This window comes from Ambystoma mexicanum, chromosome 2p (assembly GCF_040938575.1).
Source record: "Ambystoma mexicanum isolate Mex_15411 chromosome 2p, UKY_AmexF1_1, whole genome shotgun sequence".
NCBI classification, from domain to species: Eukaryota; Metazoa; Chordata; class Amphibia; order Caudata; family Ambystomatidae; genus Ambystoma; species Ambystoma mexicanum.
Window position 1 is genome coordinate 1,256,585,163 of NC_090923.1, and position 24,433 is coordinate 1,256,609,595.

At 44.3% G+C, this 24,433-nt stretch overlaps 1 protein-coding gene across 6 annotated transcripts in view; it reads right to left on the reverse strand.

The window, feature by feature from the left end:
• PTCD1 (pentatricopeptide repeat domain 1) overlaps positions 1-24,433 on the reverse strand; it is a 688,818-nt gene that overhangs the window by 657,867 nt on the left and 6,518 nt on the right. The window contains exon 2 of one of the 6 annotated variants that reach the window (XM_069645573.1): positions 21,304-23,147. The exons of the other annotated variants lie outside the window; for them this stretch is intronic. The gene's annotated coding sequence lies outside the window, so the exon portion shown is untranslated. The remainder of the gene's footprint in view (positions 1-21,303; positions 23,148-24,433) is intronic. 6 annotated transcript variants of the gene reach the window in all.

Consider the following 24,433-nt stretch of genomic DNA (forward strand, 5'->3'; position numbering starts at 1 on the left):
CCGCCGGTAAGGGTTGCAAGTACTCACCGACCCTCGGCACACTCCGGACCAAACTTCGGCAGTCGAGTCCACTTCGGTCGAGGGTTCAAATCCTGCAGTTGCGCGGCTCTGCGGCTTTCAGGGGCTGCATTCCAGGGATTATTCTGTGTCGGTACAGTGGCGATTTCTCCGCTCCTGATGAAGGCATCAGACTAATTCCGCTGCAGCGAGTCTGAGGGCACAGGGGTCACAGCAGCAAGGCACCCACGAAGTTCATCACCAAGGCTGGACGACACAGTGACCGCGTATGCTCGGGTTCAGGCGCACTCTCCTAATTCCAGACTTAGCAATGCTAAGTGTACGAAACTCGGAGGGAGGGTGCCTTATACCCAGAGCTTACAGTCTCCAACTACTCAAGTGTCAACTGGAGAGGGCGGCCGTTCCAGCGCAAAGGTCCCGTACGAGCTGGTCAGTTCACTGGGCGGTTCAGGAACACTTCCGAAAAGGCTCGCTTACAGGTTAAGTTGGAGGTGGCGAGAAATGTTAGTTCCACTATTCCAATAGGTTGAAGTCCCTTTGCAGACCTTCTAGGTTCGATCAGAAATAGGGGGTGGAACAGGACAGCGGGCTCAGGGTGCCAAACCTTCCACCGGGTAACCACTGGTTCCTCGACTCTGCTTCTTGGTTTCAGGATACTTGGCTGCTTTACTTAGTTCGGTGTGAACTCAGAAGATCGACCTGGAATGGGTGCAAGATGCCTTCTCTTATTCAGAATCTCCTTCACGCCAAAACGAAGAGGACCCAATGAGAGATCTGCTCACATTCAGCCATCCCAGATGTTGACCAATCATTGACTATGGTGGTCCCATTAATTCCCAGCACACCAGACATCCTGGCACCCAAGATGTGTAGTGGAACTAGACAGTCCAGCCCACATACTGGGCCCACACACACACAAGGCATGCAGAAGCCTGCAAAAGCTTCGGTTTGCATGACCAAATAAGGACTTTCCCGGGTCTACTCAATCTGGGGACGGCAAAGGGACAAGATAGCCAAAGGACAGAACAAAAAAGGACCTTGTGGTAGGGCCATTTTAGGCATTGCCCACTGTCCTGGGCCAAACGCGACGAACGCAGTATGGACCATAGAAAAGGGTTAAAAATACATGAAAAGTAACAGCTGCCACCAGCTCTGTCTAAGGCACATTTGCACATTCACTGAAAAATCCCAGGGCCTTAAAAATGAAAAGGGGACCCCTGCGCACTGTACTGTAATGTACTTTGTGCACTGATAATAAGAATAGCAACAAAGTGAAAGACTAAGGGAAACAAAGTCTCCCAGTACTGACTGTTTTAAGGGCATGTCAGTTTCCCCATAACAAAATTAGCAAAAGCCCAGCGGAGTACAGCAGAAGGCTCGGCTCCACTGGAAAAAGTTAGGCTAGTATGGGCAGACAACAGCAACAAATTGGGGGTTCACAACTGGAGGTAAAATTACACATAATTGGAAATCTTTCCTAACAGTTACACCAACCAATTTCCTAACAGGATTAGCTGTCGAGAACAAGCCGCACAGAATAATCAACGTGTATAGATCTGCGATTTCGGCAGGGCATGTTACAGTGGACAGGGCCCCTGTGGGTGAACAACTCCTCATAAAGAGATTAATGAAGGGGATCGGCTAATGAGGCCACCGAAACTGAAAGAGTCAATGCTGTTGGCCCAATTCACAGAAGCGGTTTATAATAGCAAACCCTTATTGGAAAACGCTCTGTGAATTACGCCCCGAGTGTTGGAAACAAAGTTCTGTGCCGTTTTCTGAGCGGGCCAGATAATACCAATTGGACAGAAAAGCCCTGACAGCTAAGGGGTTAGGGTTGATCTCTTGAGGGAGTATCGTATATGAAAGCCTAGGACGTCACTAACAGGAGTTTCTCGACTGAAGGGGTTACATTTCTTTCATATTACCACGAGGACCAAGACAGGAAATGTAACAGCATTGTTGTGATGAATTGTCATCTGGCAAGGGTGTGAAAGCCTTGGCTTTTTAAAATTGTTATTAAATAATACACTGATGCTGGTAATTCCATCTGTGAAAGAGTAATCTGTTTATCAGATTCCTCTTTCAGCAGCCCCATGCCAAAAGCATAGTGTATATCAGTGTCATTTTCAGTATCCCGATTTGCAGCGCCTGCTCTATCTGTGGTACAGAGAATGTTCAGAGGTCACAGCTGCCCATTTGGTAGCTGCAGGAACAGCAAAGGCTCTGCAGCACAAAGGCTGCATTTAAGATTATGAACGCCTTTACCAAAACTGATGATGATCATCATAAATAGAACTATGCCCGGTTTAAGGCACACAGTGTATGGACCTACGTATGATCATTACAGTCACATCCAATTTGACATCACATGTGTCTGCTCCTGCGAGTCAAGCTCAGCTGTAGAAGGTGCTGTATATTTATTCCAGACAAGGCAGGCCTGTAGCTTTGGTGGTTGGCTGGGGGGGTGGGGAGGGTTCTCTCTCTTTGTTCCTTTGTGAGGGCAGGTAACACCCTTTCCCCAGGGAAAGCCAGTCCACAGAAGGCTGGCTGGGGAACAGGAATCAAAGGGCACACCCATTCACAAAGATCTAGGCCTCACACCAGGGTGCTGCATTTCTAAAGGCCTTTCATTCTGTTGAGAAGGGGAGGAAGCGGGTTATTGTAGCCAGGGAGACATCTGTACACTATGGGGAAGATACTACCATCTTGTTGCCGCTCTCCCTTTCCTGTCCCCTCCACTTCCTGTAGCACAAGGTACTTTGGGTGTGATGTCAGGAGGGCAAAACCCTGCTCATTTCATGAGCAGGGATTGGACCCATAAAGCAGGCTAGCTCTAGTCCAATGACCTTTTGGCCTCCAGTTGTAAGGTGACGGCAGGTGTTCCAAGGCAAAGGCAAGCTCTTTCCCCTAACCATCCCAAGGGACCATGCTACTGGAACAAGACCTGCCTCTCTGCCAATCATAGCGTTACCCAGGACCTCACAGTGTCAACGGACCCCCGCAATTTTGTGCCATCCTCTCCCATGTATGGGAGCCTGAGAATTAAGATCCATCTTGGTCCACAGTCTCTATAGTCTAACAGCAACCTGAGAAGTGACCTGTGTGATAAATCCAGTGGGGTTATCACGGATTCCCCAGTGGTGGCCTCCTCCGATGTGGCGAGGGGAAGGCAGGAGCTACCTGATCCCGTGTCACGCCGCGCGCTCGCTCGCGGGCGCCACTTACCTGTCCTGGGGTCCCTGGTCCACGGCCGCAGCGATCTCCTCCTTCATGGAGGCTGTACCCGCGGTGGCGTCTCTCCTCACGCCGACCCGCGGTTCGGATGGGCGCCGTGGACGCCGCCATCTTGCGAGGATCTGCGCATGCGCGGATCGTCAGTATTCGACGTCCCGCGCATGCGCAGTGTCGGAACATGCGTTCCAAGCCTCGCTTTGACCCCGAGCCATAAAAGGGCACCGCATACACAGGGACAACGCGTCTCAACGCGGTTGTTACTGTGTATGCGCTGCTGGAGTCCTGGCGCTCGTTTTCCAGCCCCCCTGTTCCCTGTTCTACCTTTTTCTGCCTAGCCCTGCCTCATTTCCTTATTTCCTTCTTGCTTCCTGGCCCTCCTGCCCTTTCTTCCCTATTTTGCAGATCCCTTGCCTGTTCCTAGTTTAGGGATCCCTTGCCTGTTCCTGGTTTAGGGTAGGGGAGGTCCTGTCTGGGTTCCTAGTTGTTGTGGGTAATCCCCTGTCAGTACTGCTTTTCCTTGCAGTCTGTTCTCCTTTGCCTGTCTTGTGCCCTGCCGGTACCTGTGCCTTACTGCCTTCTTGGAAGTTCCTGTGTTCAGCCCTGTTATCTTCGGTGACTTCATCAAGCCTTCTCAGCCAGTGGAAACACTGTCCCGACGCCACGCAAATTCTGAGAAGTGCCACCCGTGGCGTTGGGAGTTGGTTCAGTGCCGTCCTGTTTAATATCGTCAGGAGGGGATTGGGCTAATTTCTCGCGCTACCCATTCATCGGCCATCATACATCGACATACTGGCAACCTCAACTCCACGGTCTACAGGAAGAAGAGGTAACCCACGATCTCGTGAAGATTCGTTTAACATCCCGACACTTGGGCCAGTTTCATGAGGGAGGAGACAGCTACCGGGAAGATGTCATTACTTCACTGGACGAGACACGGCATCTCCCCCTTTCACATGAGGCAGACCGCCTTATACTGAACCTTTTCCAGGAGGAAGACCCTCCGATGCCCCAGGCCCTCATGGAATACTGTCAGGTACATGTGCCTACTGGTGAGAGAGGTGAATCCTCTTCTTATTTTTATTACCAAACACACAACCATGACACTAACTCACACTGCTCAAACACAACACCTTTTTCTTCTAAGGTTCCTTACTGTAAAACCAGTAAACAGAACTATTCCAATACCATGTGTTTAACAACATCTAGGAACTTCAACTCCCAGAATTCTCCAAGTACTGAGACGAAGAAGATGCAGGAGATTGAAACATGTACCAAGAACTTGAACCACAATGAGCAGTCTAGATGTTTTCTCTGAAGTACCTGTGTGTGGGACATTTAAACCTCACAAGCGCACTGCTCAGTGAGGCAGTAAAGGAGAAGATATTGGTTCTTGTTCAAGAGCTCATAAACAGTACGCACCGGCAGGGCAGAAAAGGTCAACACAGGGGAGATGCCAAATCAGAGACTGAAGTGCTGTGGAGACGCTGGGAGCCACGAGGAAGGTCCTGGGCACTTGGCGAGTAGAGAAGCGGACGTTCTCCATTGTGGATCTTGAAGGGCAGCAGATGTACAATCACGGAGCCCCGAGGGAGGCCGGAAGAACGTCTATAGCCTGCAGATAGGAAAGCAAATTACAGAAGTGCGAACCCGCCCGGAGATGCTGGAGAGTGTACCCAAAGCTAGTGGGGACCCCGGGCCGTTCGGAGACCGCGCCAAAAGCACATTGAACATTGCAATTTAGTGAATAGGACAAAAGGCTTCCTTGGATACCAAAAGACAGAAAGGCAAACCCCAATGAACTGTGAATATCTGAAATGCAATGGGGCAAAACTTTAAGAAACCTTAACACGAGTATATTTATCAACCATAGGGCCATACCTGCAATATTTTTGATACAGAGAATCAAATGAGTAAGTCCGAGGTGAGTAAAGCAAACCAGAAAACCTCGGTAAAGTAAGATACCAGGCGAGTGAAATACACAAAAAGCCCTCGTAAACCAAAGGCATCAGGCGAATGGAGCACCTGAGAAGTCTTGGTAAAACAAGACACCAGGCGAGTAAAGCAAATGAGAAGTCTGGGTAAACCAAATACACCTGGTGAAAGAAATATATATGAGAAATCCTGACAAGGAAAACAGCAAGCAATTTATACAAATATAAAAGACCTGTTAGGCGAGTATACCAGGAAGTTGCCATTGCAGAATGAGTACTGGCAGGAGAGTACACCAGTCAGTTGGCATTGGATAAAGGAACCTGACAGGAGAGTAAACCAGGCAATTTGCAAACCCCAAGAAATAGTAAAGGAAAGATTGGTGTTTTTTTTATTATTTTTTTTTTTATTGAGATATTGCTAATGAGAGAAAGTTGCATTAAAGAAAGACTGTTAAAGACTTGGTTGCCTAAACAGGAATCTTGCGAGTCCAAACAAGATATCAAGGAACTGTTTACACAAGTGACTATTCTTCTTACAACTGAGAATCCAGGTGAAGGGAATCGACCCTATGGAAGCAAAGGTCCCTGCTTTGAACATTTTCTTTGCTGGAATTATGCTCATTTTAGTTGTGAACACTTTTTGGCCAATTGAAGATACGTTTTGTTACACATGGGAGGGTCAGGCAAGGACGTTTTGGACACAAAGACAGTTTTTTTAGTTATTGACATCCTGACACAGACAGAGTCTTAGTTTTTGGTTAATATGCAGGGAATCTCGTCTTTATCATAGGGGCAGAGAGGCATTTTCCCAACCCTTCAACAAAACAAAATATATATATATCTTCTTGTGGAAACACAACCTTGTGTCCGGCTCTCATTTCTGACCACCAACACCTGCTGCTAGAGCAAGTCCTGCCTCTCTACCAGCCACAGTGGTACCCAGGACCTCACTGTGTTGAAGGAGTCCTGCAATTGTGTGCCAGGCTCCCCATGTTTGGCAGCATGAGAAAATAAATCATCCTGTCCCTGGACTGGGTCTCGCAGCACCCAGAGAGCCAAGACAGCCGGGATCTTAGCATTTGTCACTGTTGAACTGCTTGGAGACGCGTTTCCAGAACCGTGCAACATTTTTGAACCACCAGGACCCTCTGTTGCTGCCTTTTGCACTCTCCCGATCAGCCCTCCAGATAAGGAGCGTATGGGGGCTTTTTACGCAGTAAAATAATGTAAAAACGCCACATTTTATTTTTATTTTCGTACCATTTACGCAGGCTGGCCACAGTACTTTTTTGAGAATTCCCCATTTCTTTCTTTCCAGTAGATGGCGCTGGAACACATATTTAGCAAATGCTAGCTTTGTGTGAACGGAGCATGACGATTTGGCGCGGCCAGTTCGGCGCAGGGGACGCTTGGGCACGCCCATTTTGGCGCGGCCAGTTCGGCGCTGGGACGTTTCGCCGCGGGATCTTTTGGCGCCAGGAATGCTGAATTCCCTGCGCCTGGAATTCAGAAAATCTCAGGCTCCTGCGTTCTCATGCGAGCCCCGCTTTTCTGCTTGTTGCAAGTGCCGTGGGTAGGGGGCGGGGTTGCCTTTATTGCAGGGGCTATGTGTAAAACATGAATTAGAAGAGTGCCAGAAAGCTCAGTGGGCCAATGCATTTGCTGCATAGGTCCACGTAGGATCTATTCCGTGGTTTATTTTATTTATTCAAGTTTCATAAAGCACAACGCTACCTTACCCCTAAGCTATCTTGGCGCTGACAGAAGCTTAAAGAGGTGCTGTTGGAAGGTGAGAGCACAATTGGTTAGGTTGCCGTGCAAAGCCTTCCTAAAGAATTGGTGCACTTCTAAGTTGGGGGGTGTACACCAGGGTGTTCAGAAAAGTCCAATCCTGCAAGGAGGACAACAAGCCCCATCCGGATAACAGTACAAGGAGCAGCAAAGGCAATTGCCATTAACAGCTCCAAGAAGCCTCAACTACTGCAAAAAGCGCTATATAAAAGGGATGGTAAAAGTGGACGGGTCGGGGGTTTAGTTTACAGGTGAGTCTAAGGGGGCAGGTATGAAAAATATAGAGTATGCTAAACTCTGTCCCGTTGATCTAGGGCAAAGATACAACATGGGTAAGTCAGCTCAAGGGGTTGCTTTCCCCCTGCTTGCACCGTCCATTGTAGAGTTCTCGGGTTTAAAGGGCAATGGACTGGGCGCCAATAAATGCACTCAAAATAACCACGGCCGTTTGCAGCGGTTGTCATTTCTGGGGCCTGCATGTCTTCCTGTGGCACCTGCTGTCTGGCCTGTGTTAGAAATGCCTGGGACGAAACGGCCACAAGAAAAGCGATTGCAAAAAAGTAAAAGCGGACACATGCCGTCCTGGGCAAATATAGCCCTTTCTGCGTTATCGTGATCGCTTGACCTTTCAGGTGTGTGCGCTGCCCTTTAAAATGGCTCACCGCTTCGGCTCTGCGAGTGGAAGATGAAAAATGACATTTATTTATTTTTATTATTTTTTTTTACACTCGTGACATGATTTTCCAAACAAAAAGGTGCAACCCACACCCACCCACTAATCTTTTCAAATGCAGCACGTTAACAGGCACAGTACCTGTCAAAGTGCTGCATTTGAAAATAATTATTCTTTTGAATTTGGTGTGAGGGAGTTTACTGTAATAGGGGTAGGACGCACACTTTTGGGCATAGTGGAAAGGGCATGTGCTTAGCACAGGAATCGCTGCAAGCAGTTGTTTTTTAAAATCAATTCTCCAAAACGCACTGGTTCTGTCTGGTGAGTTTGATTGGGGACGGGGACCGGCCTGAAACGGAAGTACCAACAATGTCATGCATGGCCCTTGATTTATTTGGCGGAATCTGAACGGGGTTAATTGCTACCACTCATGTTTGATCCATGGAGAAGGGACATAACATTTATTTTGGATGTGGTATGTTAAAGGAATGGTTCGCCCAAAAAAATGTTGTTATTGGGCAAAAAGATGGTCAATAATAAAAAAAATATATACTGCCACTTTTTTTTTTTAAGTCCCTATTATAAAATTTTGAGCAAATGAAGCTCAAAATTTACAAAAAGGAAGCACATGGGGGCATCCATTTTGTAAAATGGATGCCCGCCTGTGCTTGCTTTTGCGGCACTAATGAAGGAAAAGCCAGCCAGCTGTAGTAAACAAAAGCTACCACTGGGTGGCTATTCCTTCATTGGTTTTTCTTTCTAAGTTTCTCAGGCTCCTCCGAGCCGGAGGAGCTTGAAAAACTTAGAAAGAAAAACTGCAGCGTTTTCTAAACACAACCGCGTTGTGTTTCTGCCTGCAGCTGCTTTCCCATTTGGAGCACCAAATGGGAAAGCTGCTGTAAGCAGAAACACTGCGGCATGGAAACACAACCGCGTTGAGTTTGTGCCTGCCTTGGCTTTCATTTTCGGTCTCCGGTGCTCCACTGGGGGGGAAGCACCCGAGACCCAAAGTGATAGCCACGGCAGGCACAAACACAACGCGATTGTGTTTCAATAACACTGCTGTTTTTCTTTCTAAGTTTCTCAGGCTCCTCCGGCTCGGAGGAGCCTAAGAAACTCAGAAAGAAAAACTGCAGCGTTTTCAAACACAATAACGTTGTATTTATGTTTGCGGTAGCTTCAAAAGCTACCGCAAACATAAATACACCGTTTTTAAAGCTGCGGTTTTATTTCTAAGTTTTCCGGGCTCCTCCAGCAGCAAGTGCTTTTTTTATTTATTTATTTTTTTAAAATAGCACTTACCGAGATGCAGCTGTAGCTGCAGCTTTTCTGCCTGTAGACTCCGGTCTCCATCCTGCGAGTGCCAGCACCAATGAAGGAAAAGCCACCCAGTGGTAGCTTTTGTTTACTACAGCTGGCTGGCTTTTCCTTGATTAGTGCCGCAAAAGCAAGCACAGGCGGGCATTCATTTCACAAAATGGATGCCCCCATGTGCTTTTGGTCTTTTAATTGCCCTTCAAACCCCCCCCCCCACCCTGTCTCAATACTCAGAGTGCTGCATTTATTCTATCTTTGCATATTCTATATTCCTTGTAAAGGGGAGGGGTTTAACAGTGTTTTAGTTAGATATTATTGTACATGGTGTGTTTGATTAAAGTATATATTTGTATAGAACCTTGATTGGACATTCCTTTATTTTGGACTGTTCTACTTTGCTGCTTTGGGTTTCTACTGAACCACATGCACACCCCTCTTATGAGTATAGTGTAGAGAATCATATGTGATGGCTCGTGCTGCTGCCTCGCTCCGGTCACATGTACTCTCTTGTTATTGTTTAGACAGGGGAGCCGCGTGACCGAAGCGAGGCAGTTAGATAAGAGATGGAGAAGTGTTGGCGAGGGCTCCGGGGAGCTCTGTAATAAACAAACCTAAAAGTTACCGTGTGTTCGTGCTTCCTTTCATTGGCGACGAGGCACGGAGCTCGCCACGGAACGGTGAAGGTCTGGCCAGGTCGACTACTGATCGAGTAGGGGCCGTGGTGTTTCGATGCCCCAACGTTGCCATCTGGTCTCTGTGGCTAAGGGGAGCTGCGCAGCAGGCGGGGAGAAGTGGCGCTGCAGGGGGACAGTCTCCCCAACTCCGCTCGGAAAAGCCTGCGCAGCGGACGCGTTTTTTCCTGGTTGGTGCCGCCCACCCGGCTCCCATTGGACAGTGAGGTGAGGAGCAGAGGGAGAGAGGGGTTGGGCACAGCCAGAGGGGGAGGTCCACTCAAGCAGTGTTAGAGTGCCTCCCATTGGATTAAGCATAGAGAAGATTACAGAGAAAATTAATTCGCCACTAAAGGAACTTTAGCAGGAGGATGAGAGTCCAAAGGAGGGACCATTTAAGAGTGGTGTAAAACTGGAAGTCTGAGGATATACAGGGGCACTGTACAGACAAATACAAATTATATAATAAGGAGCTGCTGCATTTGTACATTGCATTGTGCATTTGTGTTTAACATAAACACCTACATACTCCATAAGGATGGCTGCAGCGAGTATGTCACCACCGCCGCCGCCTTTTCTATCAGAGCCGGGTACTCCACCAACAAGGTAGGATAGGTGGAAGAAGCTATTTGATACCTACCTGGTTGCTATAGGAGGTGATTAGTTTGCATCAGCGAGGAAGGAGGCGATTTTGCTCCACAATTTGGGGACTGAAGGCAGAAGTGTCTACGATGGATTGCCTGACCCTCCACGGGAGGGCCAAGGGGATGTGGACCAATATTCTATGGCAGAAAAGAAGTTGGAAGTCCATTTTGAAGCGAAGAAAAATATTACGTTCGAGAGATACAGATTTTTTCAGAGGGTACAGGATCCACAAGAACCAGTGGAAAATGTCATTGCGGCGCCAAGGTCCCTCAGCCACACGTGTGACTTTGGACTGCTAACAGACTCGCTTATAAGGGACCAATTGGTCTGATGCACAAGTAACGTAAAAATACAGGAGAGACTGTTGTCAAAAGATGTATCACTAGAGTCAGCTGTAGACATAGTAAGAAGCATGGAACAGACCCATAAGTACATGTCATCTATGAAAAGAGATAAGGTGGAAGGAGAAGTAGCTGCTGTGAGAGGATTTCACAAGGGGGTCCAGAACAAGGAAATTAAATGTTACAAATGTGTGAGCAACAGCCACATTTCCACAAGTCTATTTAGCCCAGCAAAAAACATCTAGTGTTTGAAATGCAAGAAGGGGGGTCATTTTGCGAGAGTGTGTCGAGATCTGGGATGGTACAGAACATTGAGTCTGGCGGAAGAGTACCTGAACAAGAAGAGAATCAGGCAATGGGGCAGAACAGTCAGGCAAAGCATGTGCTGGAGGTGTCGGAAGTCTCACTCAAGGGAGGTGCACCAACAGATGTATTCATGGTCAACGGAAGAGTTGTGACAATGAAGGTGGATAGCGGTTCGCCGTGGACTCTGATGTCAAGGGCAACATTTCAAAGTTGCATGCAAGGAGATGTGAGACTATTGAAAGAGCACAAAATAGAGCCCTATGCATATGGCAATGTGAGAATTGGAATTTTGGGGATGTTCCAGGCCTGCATCAAATATAAAGGAAGGAGCTGCGAGTCAGAGGTGTATGTTACTCAAGAAGGTTCATCTCTCCTGGGGTGGGGTGAACAGCGGAAATTAGGAATTAGAATACAAGCGAATGCTGAAAAGCCTATTGATGTGGCTGAGCTGAAGGACAAATGGGAGAAGGAATATCCAATGGTGTTTCAAGAGGAATTGGGGATGATAAAGGGGTTTGAACATGAGATTCGACTGAAGGCTGGCGCCAGTCCTAAGGTGCACAAGGTGAGGCCAGTGCCTCATGATCCGAGTGAGAAACTTAAAATAGAAGTGGAGTCGCTGCTGCAAAGAGGAATTATTGAGAAGAGTGAAAGCTCAGAATGGCCGGTGGTGGTCGCTGAAAAGGTAAATGGAGACATTAGGCTGTGTGTAGATCTGCGGGCTCTAAATAGAAACATCTTAATAGACAGACATCCCTTGCCGATAATTGGGGACAAATTATCAGTGCTAAATGATGCCAAGGTATTTTCAGTAATTGACCTTTCCCAGGCATATCATCAGATCCCCCTGAAGGAAGACTGTCAACACTTAACGGCATTTATTACTGTCTTTGGAACATTTAGATATTGTTGGATACCATTCGGGCTTGCCTCAGCGGCAGCGGTATTTCAAGGGGCGATGGAGGGAGTGAGTAACATAATTGTGTTTCAGGATGATGTTTTGATATATGCTAGCTCCATTGAAGAACATGGTGAGGTTTTGAGACAAGTTTTGAGCAGATTGAGTGAAGCTGGGTTGACTGTAAAAAGAAGCAAGTGCAAGATTACGGTTGACAAGGTGGAGTATCTAGGGCATGAAATTGATGAACAAGGAGTAAAACCAAAGAGGAATTTAGTGGAAGCGGTGAAGTGTGCTCCTGTGCCAGTAGATAAAGAGCAGGTTAAATCATTTTTGGGTTTAGCCGAGTATTATCACAGATTTGTGAAGAATTTTGCCAAAGTGTCTATTCCTCTCAGGATGTTGCTCAAGAAAGGTGCGAAGTTTGAATGGTCAGCAGAATGTGATGCGGCTTTTGATTGTATTAAGCAAGCAGTGAGTGAAGCACCATCCATTGGTAGATTTGTCCCCAGAGATAAGATTGTTTTGGTAGTTGATGCAAGTATGTTGGGACTGGGTGCAACTTTGGTGCAATATGACAGAGACAACACAGAGAGGGTCATTGCATTTGCGTCTAGGATGCTTAGGGGTGCGGAGTGTAAGTATTCCATTATTGAAAGAGAAACGTTAGCCATGTTTTGGGCTGTGAGTCACTTGAAGTATTTTTTGTGGGGGAGAAGATTCATTGTTAGGTCGGACCACAAACCGATGGTTCAGCTTTTTGAGAGTGGCAGATGGGCTATGGGTTCACCCAGGATAAGCAGGTGGGGTTTAGGACTCCAACATTTTTATTTTGATGCAAGTTATTTGCCCGGAAAGAAAAATGTGGTAGCAGACTGCCTGTCCAGGCTGCCGGTGAGCAATACTCTTGCGGACGAGGTTGGAAGGGAAGTGGAGGAGGAGTCAGTAGTAGCAGAATTGCAAAGTGCAGTTAGTCAGGAAGAGTGGGCAGAGGAGGAGGATTTAGATGAGGACCTCAAACTGGTCAAGAGTTGGACTGTGAGGGGATGGCCAGCCAAGAGAGATCTGGACAGTAAATTCAATGTGTGGTGGGAGATAAAGGAAGAGTTGAATTTGTATGAGAACAGGTTAAGGAGGGGACGTTGCCTTGTTCCTCCACAATCTCTCAGATCTGTGTTGGTAGGGCTGGCGCATCAGGGACATCCAGGGGAAGGTGCTATGAAGAGAAAGTTGAGACAGAACTATTGGTGGCCTGGGATTGACAGGAGTGCGGAAAGGTATGTCAAGGAGTGCATGGCTTGCCAGACGAGTGACAAGTGCAGAGTGGTAAGAGAATCTCCGTTAGTACCCAATGTTGTACCAGACCAGCCTTGAAACAAGTTGGCGGTGGACATTATGGGTCCGGTAGCAGGTTTGGGAGAAGGTTTGACATTTTTATTTGTGGTAGTAGATTTTCACTCTAAATGGTTCGAGTGGGAAGCTGTCAAAGAGGTCACGGCTAAGGAATTGATTGGTTTCTTAGAGAGAGTTTTTCTTAAGGAAGGGGTACCTGTTGAAATTCTATCTGATAATGGTGTACAGTTTGTGTCTGTGGCCATGAGAAAATTCCTTGCACATTATGGTATAAAACACACTAGGACTGCGTTGTATAACTCCAAGGCAAATTGTCTTGTAGAAAGAGTCAACAGATATATAAAGGGGGGTTTGCAAATGGCCATGAAATCAAGACAGTCATGGAGGGAGGTGCTAAGGATGCTAACTTGTAACTATGTTACTACACCACATTCAGTGACAGGAGTATCTCCATTTGGGTCCATGAAAGGTAGGGAGCCGGGAACAAGGCTTTGTCCGGGATGGCTAGGAATGGTTAAAGTTGTTCATGTTGATCGGGATCGCATTATGAAGCTCATGAATCTGAGTCAGGAGAGGAACAAGGAGTGGTTTGATGACAGGATGAGGGTGAAGGAGCAAGAGTGGAAAATTGGGGAAATGGTATATTTCAAAAATCCCAGGCTAGTGAATAAGTGTGTAGAAAGTACGTTTCTGGGACCGAAGAAGATATGTGTGGTAAAAAGTGGTGTAGTCATCCTAGAAGGGGGAGAAGTTTGGTCAAAAGGAAGGTTGGCAAGACCGGTGGATGTGGAAGAAGAAACTAGGAGAGGAGCATTGAGAAATGTGGCAGAGGAACCTAGGAGAAGGGCAGTGCGAGTTGACAATAATAATGCTGATGCGATAGGCAATGAGGAATGTTCACATAGAGCTAGATCAAAGCCTGTGTGGATGAGGGATTATGAGGGTTGAACATTTATATTATTGTCTCAACCTCATTTCCTGAAATGTAATGCATTTTGATATTGTTTAGCCTGGTCTGTTAGGATGAAGCTTTTTATCAAGATATATTTGCTGTATTTCATTTGTTCCGATTGTTAATATATATTAGAATATTTGTTACTTAATTTTGTTAGAGGGGGAAGATGTGTAGAGAATCATATGTGATGGCTCGAGCTGGTGCCTCACTCCAGTCACGTGTACTCTCTTGTTATTGTTTAGACGGGGGAGCCGCGTGACCGAACGAGACGGAGAAGTGTTGGCGAGGGCTCCGGGGAGCTCTGTAATAAACTAACCTAAAAGTTACCGTGTGTAAGGAGGAAGCAGAGGAGGTAGATCTCTTAACTATGTCAGTTTTACCTTTATGATTGTGTTGAGTCTTGATTGATTTGTAGTAGGGATGTAACAGTATAACGGTATACCGTTAAAGATACCGTGAACCACTTAATTAAACAATAATAACCGTCACATTGTTTATACCGTTATACCGTTCATACAGTTAAGTGTGATTTTCAATCTGATTTGAAAATGCTGCAGTAAGCAAGTGCTGCGCAGTCTTGGTCTTGCACTGTAGGATGTGCCGTCTGCCAAGTAGTTTCAGTTAGAGCAGTTTTTAATGCCATTCCATAAACCACACATGCCTGACACAAAATCAATGTTAGCAATAGGAAGAATAGATACAGTGCCAAGAAGGAAAAGGGTTTACTTTGGGGTGGCGGCTTTTGGGTTTATATATTTATAATGGATAATGTTCTCTAAACATATGCCAATGGGGGATTTCCCTGGTTCGATCATTGAATTTACATATAATAAGTCACACTGCGAAATTCACTCATCTGTCGGTATTCCCTGCTGCCGTACCAAAACTAAAGGCTGTAACGTGTTGTGTGCGTGTGCGCGTGTGAGTGCCCGTGTGTGTGTACAAGCTTATACTACCTTCATCCTCCATTGATCTGTGGCGTGCAGGTTATCAAGATGGCAACATGTTCATTTTCACCAGTAGCCAGTGGGGGAGCAAAACGCCTAAATGACCACAAGAAAAGCTATTCAGTTTGCTTTGCCAGTTGCAGCAGCCCCCCCTTTCCACACATGTGTTTGTGTTTGGTGGAAGCAAGCCATTTCAGTGGAAAGTATGTTGAAATGCCCAATACTGGCCCTGGGTGCCTGGTTTTGTTTGTGATGATAAATCTGTCAATTTATGACCTTTTAGAAAATATTTGTTAAGATTTGTTAACTCCACCGGCTATACCGCGATAACCATGATATACCGTCATTTGGCAAGAAGGTTATTGTACCGTCAGAAAACTAATACCGTGACACCCCTAATTTGTAGACGTGTTAGGGCTGAGTGGGCACTTTAGCCTCTATTCATCCTTCTACTCCTGCAGGGCAGAAGGCAATTTGTCACAATCGTAACCGTTTCTTCCTGACCAACTCAAGCAGTGTGCAGTTAGGTGCCTCAAGAATTATGAGAAAGTAACAGCACAGATAGGTCAAACAGGGAAATTCAAGTGTCAATAGGTTTTACGAGATCTCATAAGGCAGTTTTATGTGCTACCCTAGCGAGATGGGTCAGATGGACCATTATGCAGGCAAGTATATTTGTATTTAATGCGTTTATATAGCACTTTACACCAAAGCACTGTACATTATAACAACAAGAATACATAGAATATAATAAAAGATAGAAGCAAATTACAAACATGAAACAAACCAATAAAACTGTATGTAGAACAATTTGCCTTGGTCAATAAGTGATAAGGAAGGGGGAGAGATGAGGGAGTCAGGACTGGGGAAGAAACATGAAGTGACACAGGTTGCGGGGAAGCGTGAGAGGAAAGGGAGTGGGTAGGGGACAGGAAAGTAAGGGGAAAGTAAAGGCAGGTGATGAGGGAAGTCAGGGCGGGGAATGAAGAAGAAGAGATTTCAAGGAGACGCGGAAGGAGGAGTAGGTGGGGATGGAGCAGATAGAGAGAGGTAGAGAGTTCCAGTGTAGGGGGGCAAGGAGCTGAAAGGAACGGAAACGAGAAGAGGCACATGGGGACGGGGGAGCAGGGAGTAGGAAGAGATCAGCAGATCGGAGGGAGCGGGGAGAAGTGTAGAATGAGAGGAGAGAGAAAAGATAGGGTGGGGAGCAAGATTGTGAAGAGATTTAAAAACAAGACAAAGGAAGTGAAATTTAAGTTGGGAGTGAAAGGGAAGTCAGCCAAGATAAGAAGGTGAAGAGGAAATGGAGTCGGGAGGAGCGAGAAGGCAGAGGGTACAGATGGCAGAATGGTAGAGGGATTTGAGGGGGGCACACTCAGGGCTTTGGTGCACACTCCGCCAGAGGAGCCATGACATTTAGGGCCTTTTAGACCGGGCTAGGTTGGAGGTCAAAATGAAAGCAGCAGACTGGTCAGGAGAATCATTCTTCAAAAGCTTCTACTTCAAGCAAATTAATCAAGTTGCTTTGTTAGTATTAAGTAAGCATAATATGAGCCTAAGGACTTGTCAAAGAATATAGATTTTTGATACACAAACGCTTACGAAAGTCATGATTCTATTAATGATACAGATGCTACGTATTTTCCCATTGAAAAAGTGAGGTATGAGATTAATGCATGAACAATGGCTGACTGTTAACTGTTTTGGAAAACTGCTACTTAAAGAATTATGTATTTACTGATGTCATCTATAGTTCAAGTTCGTTTTTCAATTATGACGGTTGCAAAATTAAAGCTGAACTCTAATGACCCACTAGATGCTTAATGTGAGTCTCTTGCTGTTTGTTTTCAGAGATTGAATCGAAATCAGCATAGGAGAGCCCTTAGTTTGGCAAATTTGGAGGAGTTCAAGCTGTTTTGTTGAGTCGGATAACATAGATGGACTTGGCTTATAGCATCAAAGACAGGGCCATTATTTCAGGTCTAGGGACATTATACACACTGAAAGTGTTGTGACTGGCGTGGACGGTCAAATGATTTTGCTGCTAAACTACCCCTTTCCCTTATGCTCATGGAAATGTTGCTCAGTTCAAAGTTTTTATTTTTAAAAAAAGCATATTATTATGTTTCAACTGTCAAAGTGCCACTATCCAGAACCATGCCATAGTAACAGTGCCAACCACCTATGCAGTGCAAAGGACAACTGACCTACATAAACTAAAAACCTAGCTATTCACCAATAGATCATGGAACCAGCACAAAATCTCGAGCTGACACCGTTAGGCAAGATTGCATGTAGTAACTCTTTGGGTGACTACCAGCCTTGTCCTCTTGGCAATAGGTAACCCAACCTTTGGTATAAGTCTGTGCTACACAGCTTGATAGTGTGACTGAGCAGCCAGGCTCATCTCAAGAGGGGTCAATGGTAGCTGTAGGGTTGAAACCTAGTGATTCACAGTGACATGTATTCAAATAAAACATACTCAAGGTTTCTTGATTAAATAATTATTATTCATTTAACAGTCAGTTTTAAAATAAGCGTTCTTTAGAAGGGGTAATTGGCAACAAGAAAATGCACTTAAAAAATAAACTCCTTCAGTTCAAGTAAGTAAGCAGATACCCTTTTGGGATGTCACGCACACACTTCCTACACCCTCAGGTGACTTCAATAGCTAGGGTGCTGTGGACATATCACTTTAACACTTAAATGCAATACTGGGGTCATGGTAAAAGGAAAGGGTTAGGGAAGGAAACAAAGGTTAACAAGTTTCTCAAACAGGTAAGCACTTTTCAATCCCCCAATGAAGTATAGGTTAACCCTTTCCCAGCTATACAAGTATGTATGACTTGGAGGGACAGATCAACACAAAATCAGAGGGTAAGAAGAGTCTTCAGGGAGCAAGGCCAGTCAATGTCAACTGAGCAAAGTCTAGGCGAGCCGAGGCACTTCTTGAAGATGGGCAAAGGTCTTACACAATGTTAGAAGAGAATTTTGTTGTAAAAGGAAATCACTTTGGGCCACAAGCTGGGAGGCTTCTAAAGAACAAAGATTAAAGCAACTTTGCAAAGGGCAGCAAATGCAAGTATCCAGTGGGAGCAAGCAAGCTACACACAAGAGGTAAGTACCCCTAGTTACACAGTACCTAGGAAGAAATGGCTCCAGCTGTAATCCTGCAGATCCCGTTGTTCCTGGGCCTCAGTCGTGGGGACAAGAAGGAGGACGTCTGGGGACTCCTGCACTACGGTTTGAAGGTCGGCAGCAGCAATGGCCACACTCCAGATCAGCAGCACTTTGCGTTTTCAGCTACTCGCAAATAGCACCAGCGCGGTTCTTGTACACCTTGTGGACTTTCGTTGTTTCTGGGGTCCAGCACTCTGTTGAGGTGGCTCAGGCTTGGTTAGTCCGGAGGATCTTCCTGGAGCTCGGGTCCGGCTTAAAAATAATGCACTCGATTCTGGTGTTCCCGTCCCCTGGCACTCAGTTCCAGCAGCAGCAAAGAAGTACAGCCAGCCGGGAGATGGGCTCCAGTCAAGTTCATCTTGGGGTCAGTTGGTCCCACCAACCAAAGGGGAGAACTCGTCCTTTCCGGGCTTCTCTAGTGGATTAGAAATTCAGAGCTTCAGCACTGCAGCAGGGCTTCACCAGGCAAACCAACGGTCCAGCAGAGTGCAGCAAGCTTGCTCTTCCAGTTTCTTCTTTGGTTCCTTCGTCCAGTAGTCGACTCTGCCTTCCTTGCAAAGGGCCTCGCCTTTTGTGCAATTCTCTCCCGTTCATTTGCAGCCTAGCTGTCACGCACACAGCAGGGTGGCTGTCCTCCAAGGACAGCCATCTGTCCAGTCACCTTTGGGTGCATTCCTGTAACCAAGGAGACTAAGCACAGCAAGTTTCGGGAACCTCCCTTGCTTCCTGCCCTGCCAGACATGCTGGAGCCAGAGGCGGGCTTCACCAGTGAATCCCGCCAAACACAAAATGAACAAAGGGACCAAACCTGGTTTGGCGCACCTAGAATCTCAAGAAAGAGCTTACAAACAAGAAATGGTGAAAAAAGAAGACAGGGCAATTTTGACAAAATGACACCCATGGGCGCAATACTGCAGCTGCGAATGCAGCCTGCAGTATAAACGCACCATGGTAGGAAAAATAAACCACTGCCACCAGCTATTAATTGTAATAAGGGCAACCTAAAATGGTTACATGAGAAAGTAGACAAAAGGGGATAATAAGTATCCCCCAGCATTCCATGTGAGATAGTGTGGGCTGGGTCTACAAAGAGAAAAAAGTAAAGTCAATTTCACTTCACTACTCTTGGAAACAGTAGTTTATCCAAGAGAAGATATTTAAACCATAGAGAAATCCAAAGGACTTCTCTGTGACACTGCGCTGAGGGTGCTGTGTGTCACAATACAAACAGATGATGCCTATGGAGTTTGGCAGACTACAAAACCAAAAGAGAAACAGGGTTCAAATCAAAGAAAAATACATGAGGGAGTGAGAAAAAGGTCTCACTCACTCCAGGTTAAAAATTAAAAGTCCTAAAGTCCACCAAAAGAGCTGGGTGTCTCTAAGGCAGAAGGGAATTAACACAGAACTGAGAATTCTCCCAAACAGACGCACGCTTGCAGTAACCTCAACCAGAGGGAACCGCCACTCACAAATTGCATGAACCTACAATGAACCCAAATTCTAAGAGCAGAATAATCAGAGCCACACTCCAGAGAACCCATTCTAGCCAAATCACAACAACACAAGCTTTCGCCAACTTCTGCAACCGACAATCAAACAATGGAACAGCTGTACCAGTTGGGCCCAGCACAAAACCGGAACACAACTTGAATAGTCAGTCATTCACGGTAACTCCAACCTTATCAGCCTAGTTCATACGAAAATTCCCAAACTAACACACTACTTATCAGATAAGAACTTGGGTAATCTGATTCATTCAGGGTGATCTGCGAGGCCTTTCAAAATGAAACTGATCTGTTTCTGTTACTGTGATGAATGTGCCACGGGCCAGTACACAGTGCTTCATGCCAGGAATGCACGAGGCTGGGCTTCTTTCATTAGATGGACCCAGCCCTGCAGATGAGTAGTGCATAGGCCACTTTTACTCCTAAAAATAGGCAAACACTATCAAAAATGAAAAATAGGAGTGAACATACTATACTCCCAACCAAAAATAGGATAGCACACACATGGCTCCATGGATAGGCTTGGACCAGTAGTATGCGTTGTGCCACAGGAATAGGTGAAAATGTACTTTTAATGTGCATGATTTGCTAGGTGCAAAGAAATATGTATTACAAAAACTTTTCTATTTTACAGCTAAAACATTTTTACTTGCATATAAAGTACTCCCATTGGGAATGGAATGCACTTTGACTCTCGTAATAATTTTATGCCCAAACAGGGTGTAAAATATCCAACTTGAAATCTCTCTTGGAGCATTGGATGTGTCCCCAACCCTCTGTTCTAAATAAGGACAGACAGAAACCTTGCCAACAGGGCTGAAACCAGATAATGTGAATAATATGTTAACTTGCTATAAATAACTAATGCAAACATCAAGAGAAAGAAAGAGGTAAAGGAAACCACAGTATGGGGTCCCGGTAGAACAGTGTTGATTTATATGGGAAAAGTGTTTAATTCTGCACAGGTGGTTCACAAGAGGAAGTTATGGCAGATGGCATTGATACAGACTACACCTAACACACCAATCTATTAACCAAGGGAAATTATCTGATGCACCAGTTGGAGTACACAGATTGCCCACAGTGTCTAGTCAAAGGGTCGACAGACAAAGGGTCGACCCAATTTGGTCGAATTACAATTTGGTCGAATGGTCAAAGGATCGAAATGCATTCATTTTGGTCGAAATGGAATCAAACATACACTTTACAATATTCAAACATTCACTTTAATTTGGTATTCTATTTGATATATTTTTATTTTCATTGTTCTTCATATATTATTTTACATATATTTCTTGTTTTATTTGTGTAATTTCAACATTTAAAACATTTTATAGTTAACTTTTTAAATAAATATATTACTACTGTGCTGTTTTCTACAAAATAATTAAATATGACAAATGTTTTTGTTCAAGGAAAAAAGTTTGTAAGAATGTATTTCTTTTTGAACACTAGGTGCTGCTATTGCATCATTTTTTAAATGTATAGTAACGTTAAACTGTTTAAAAAGTTTGTAACGTATGACGTGTTACCTTTTCTACGTCGACGCCATTTTTGAAGTTCCTTGCTCGCGTTTTGGATGCCTGTTGCTCGCGCTCCCTTTTTTCTTGGATTTTTTCCTTTTTCATGGATTTTATCATGGATTTCCCCTGCTTGGATGCTTTTTTCACCGGATCGTGTCTTGGATGGTTTTTTTTGGACAATATGTTTATGGATTTGGGTTTTTCACTACAACGGATGGCTGTTTTTTAAGTGTGGATTTCTTTTTTTCCTGGTTTTTTCTGCTTGGATGGATTTCACTTTTACAGATTTTTTTGGCTTGGAGTATGCTTTTTGGGATTCTGGTTTTTTCTACAATGGATGGATTCAGCATGGAGTGCCTATTTGGATTTGGTTTCCTGCAGTTGGTGCATGCTCTTCGTGCCTGGTACTGGCGTTTTTTTCCGGTGAGTTATTTTTTTTTTTGGTTATTAACATTTCAAATTGTAGGCTACTGCTTCTAGGAATTGTATAGGTTCTGTACTTTCAAAATTGTTTACAATGCTTGCAATTCTTTCTTCATAGTCTCTGTATTTTTTTTTTTTGTTATTGGTCGGTTATCCAGTGATAGTGTTTGGGATCGTTTTATTTCTTGTCTATTTTGTTCACATTTGATGAAGTGCCGTAGTGTTGGGTTGTTAGAGTTGAATTCTTTATTTATCTTGCTGTGCCAACCTTCTTGCACGTTTTTTGTTCTTGGCCAGTTTTTTTTCACCGATGTATAGCAATTCCATAGTTCTATTTCATATTTTCCCTTTCGTCTTGTCCCATGTCTAGTTAGTTGCCCTATCCATGTGCTCTCCATATAGTCCATTATATTACATAATTGTTCTTCATGATTTGTGTAGTAATCAGATGCAATCAAAGTGTCATAATATTTAACAACCATGTCCTCTTTAACAAATGCTAAAGCATATAATCTCTTGATCTGGTGCTGGAATTCTGTGTCCTCTATGTACATTGTCTGTAATCCTAATTTTTGAATTCGTTTCCATAATGATTCGCTAAAATGAAAAAAAAGCCTTGAATATGAGTTTCTGGATATATTTTTGAAAATGCTTTCATCTGTCCCTGTTCAAATGATTATTGTTTCTGGGTTTTTTTCCGGCAATGATTCGTAAATTTATTTGTATATACAGCTGTACAGTTCTTCCGATTTTCCTGGCATTAAAACGAAAATAAGAGGTATTACTGTTCCATTTATTGTCCCATGAATGCTATAAAACTGAAGAAATGGTGCTGGACAGGTTTTAAATGTAGCGTCTCCATGCCAAGTGTTTGAATTCCCCAAGTGTGTTATATTCTGAAAAGTTGTAAAAATTAACATTTTCTCACTCTTTATTTCTAATGATTTCCACAGAAATTGCTCTCCCTTTTCTGTTTTTTGTAATACGTCTGGTACTATCATGTTTACATAACTTTGTGGTGCTATGGGTAAGTTTTCTTTTCGTTGTTTTTGTCTATTTACATTCAGTTTTACCGCTTTCGTATTTGGCATTTGGGCTGTTATATGCAGCGGTAACCTCTCATAAGCTTTGGCTACGAGCAAAGTTGTTGCTTCCTTTTTATTCATTTCTACATTTCCTTTCAGTTCATTAAGCGTTTTCTTTATTAAAACTGTCGTAGTGTCCGGCATATGGTTATGCTCGCCAGTTAAACGTAAGTTTTCTCCTTCCGTTATTGCTCTGCCGTTGCATGTATTTTTTTGTATTCCTTACACTTCCAACAGCTTTTTTCTTTTTGTGTGCATTCCTTGTTGTATATATATCCTTCATATGGTAATTTCGATGCGCCCATTTGCGATTTTATGAATTCCATTTTATTTATCGATCTGTATCTGAAATATCAAATTTTAAAAATTAATTCACCCACTCTGTTATTATTTTTGGTAAACGAGTGTGCAGTTAAAGTATCTTTTCATAACCATTTAAAATTCTAATATGGAATATTTAAATGGCAAAGAAACGATCGAATTGTTTATTTTTTTATTTATATAATTTTATTTCTGAGAGGGTTCACATTTCTAAAAAAAAGATTTAAAAAAAAAAAAAAAAAAAAAAGATTGTGGGTTTGGGGGGGACCCCCCCCATTTCTAATATAAAACTGTGTGAACCACTCTTTAATTAGCTTATTTAGTGTGTTTAACTCACCGTTTTTCCAGTCACGTATATGCTATTCACTCGCGTGTTTTGGTCAGCTGCTCTCTCTGTCACTTTCCTGACGCACTGACAGTTTGTTTTCAACCGTCAGCTGTGTTCATTGGTCTAATACAAGGTGCTTTACTCTTCATTTACTATCATCTCCTGTGACCCTTTTTTTATTTTCATTGCTATTTCAATGGGCTTGCATTTTCTTTCGATCAAATGACCCGTGTATATTATTTATGTTTTTGTCGATCCTTTGTCTTTTGATTTCGATCCAATGGCCTGTTTACATTAGGTCCATGGGCTGTCGACCTTTTGACTATCGATCCTTTGACCTATAACCATTGGCCACATGAATGCTGGGCTCTTAGAGAACATTTAATGTAGTAACCTGATACATACATAATCCAGAGAAGGCCTGATTACCTACAACCACGGCATTCATGCCAGCATTAAGAAGAGACTTGATATGTGGTGTCTCTGAGCAGGAATGTCAGTTTATGGAATGGATATAATCCCTACTACATCAATGTTTTGGCCAACCCCTCATTTATTAGGTTATTTCTGGCAGCATACTGAAAACCCCGGCAAGAGGATCATATTTTTTTAATCTGTCATGGTTCTCTCTTGTTATACTGCGTCAATCACTTCCATAGTGTTCTGTATGCAAAGACTTGTCCGAAGTGTGGCTTGTCTCTGTGCCAGGGATAATCAGAACACAGTCCGAGTAGAAATATAAAAGGGACGTAGGGAAAAGGATGGGTGAAGTGGGAACAAACCACTTGGAAAGGTGTGCTTTTTGGAGCTAATTACACAAACTGCTCCACCAATAAGTACGCTAACACCAGCATGGTAGCTAAATGTAATTTTCACCTGCCTAATGGGCCTGCTCCTTGAGCCATTGTACAAATGTTGAACTAAAGAGCAATCTTTGGGAGGTAGGTACACTCTTGTTCTACTGCTTTAGAATGGTGTGCAA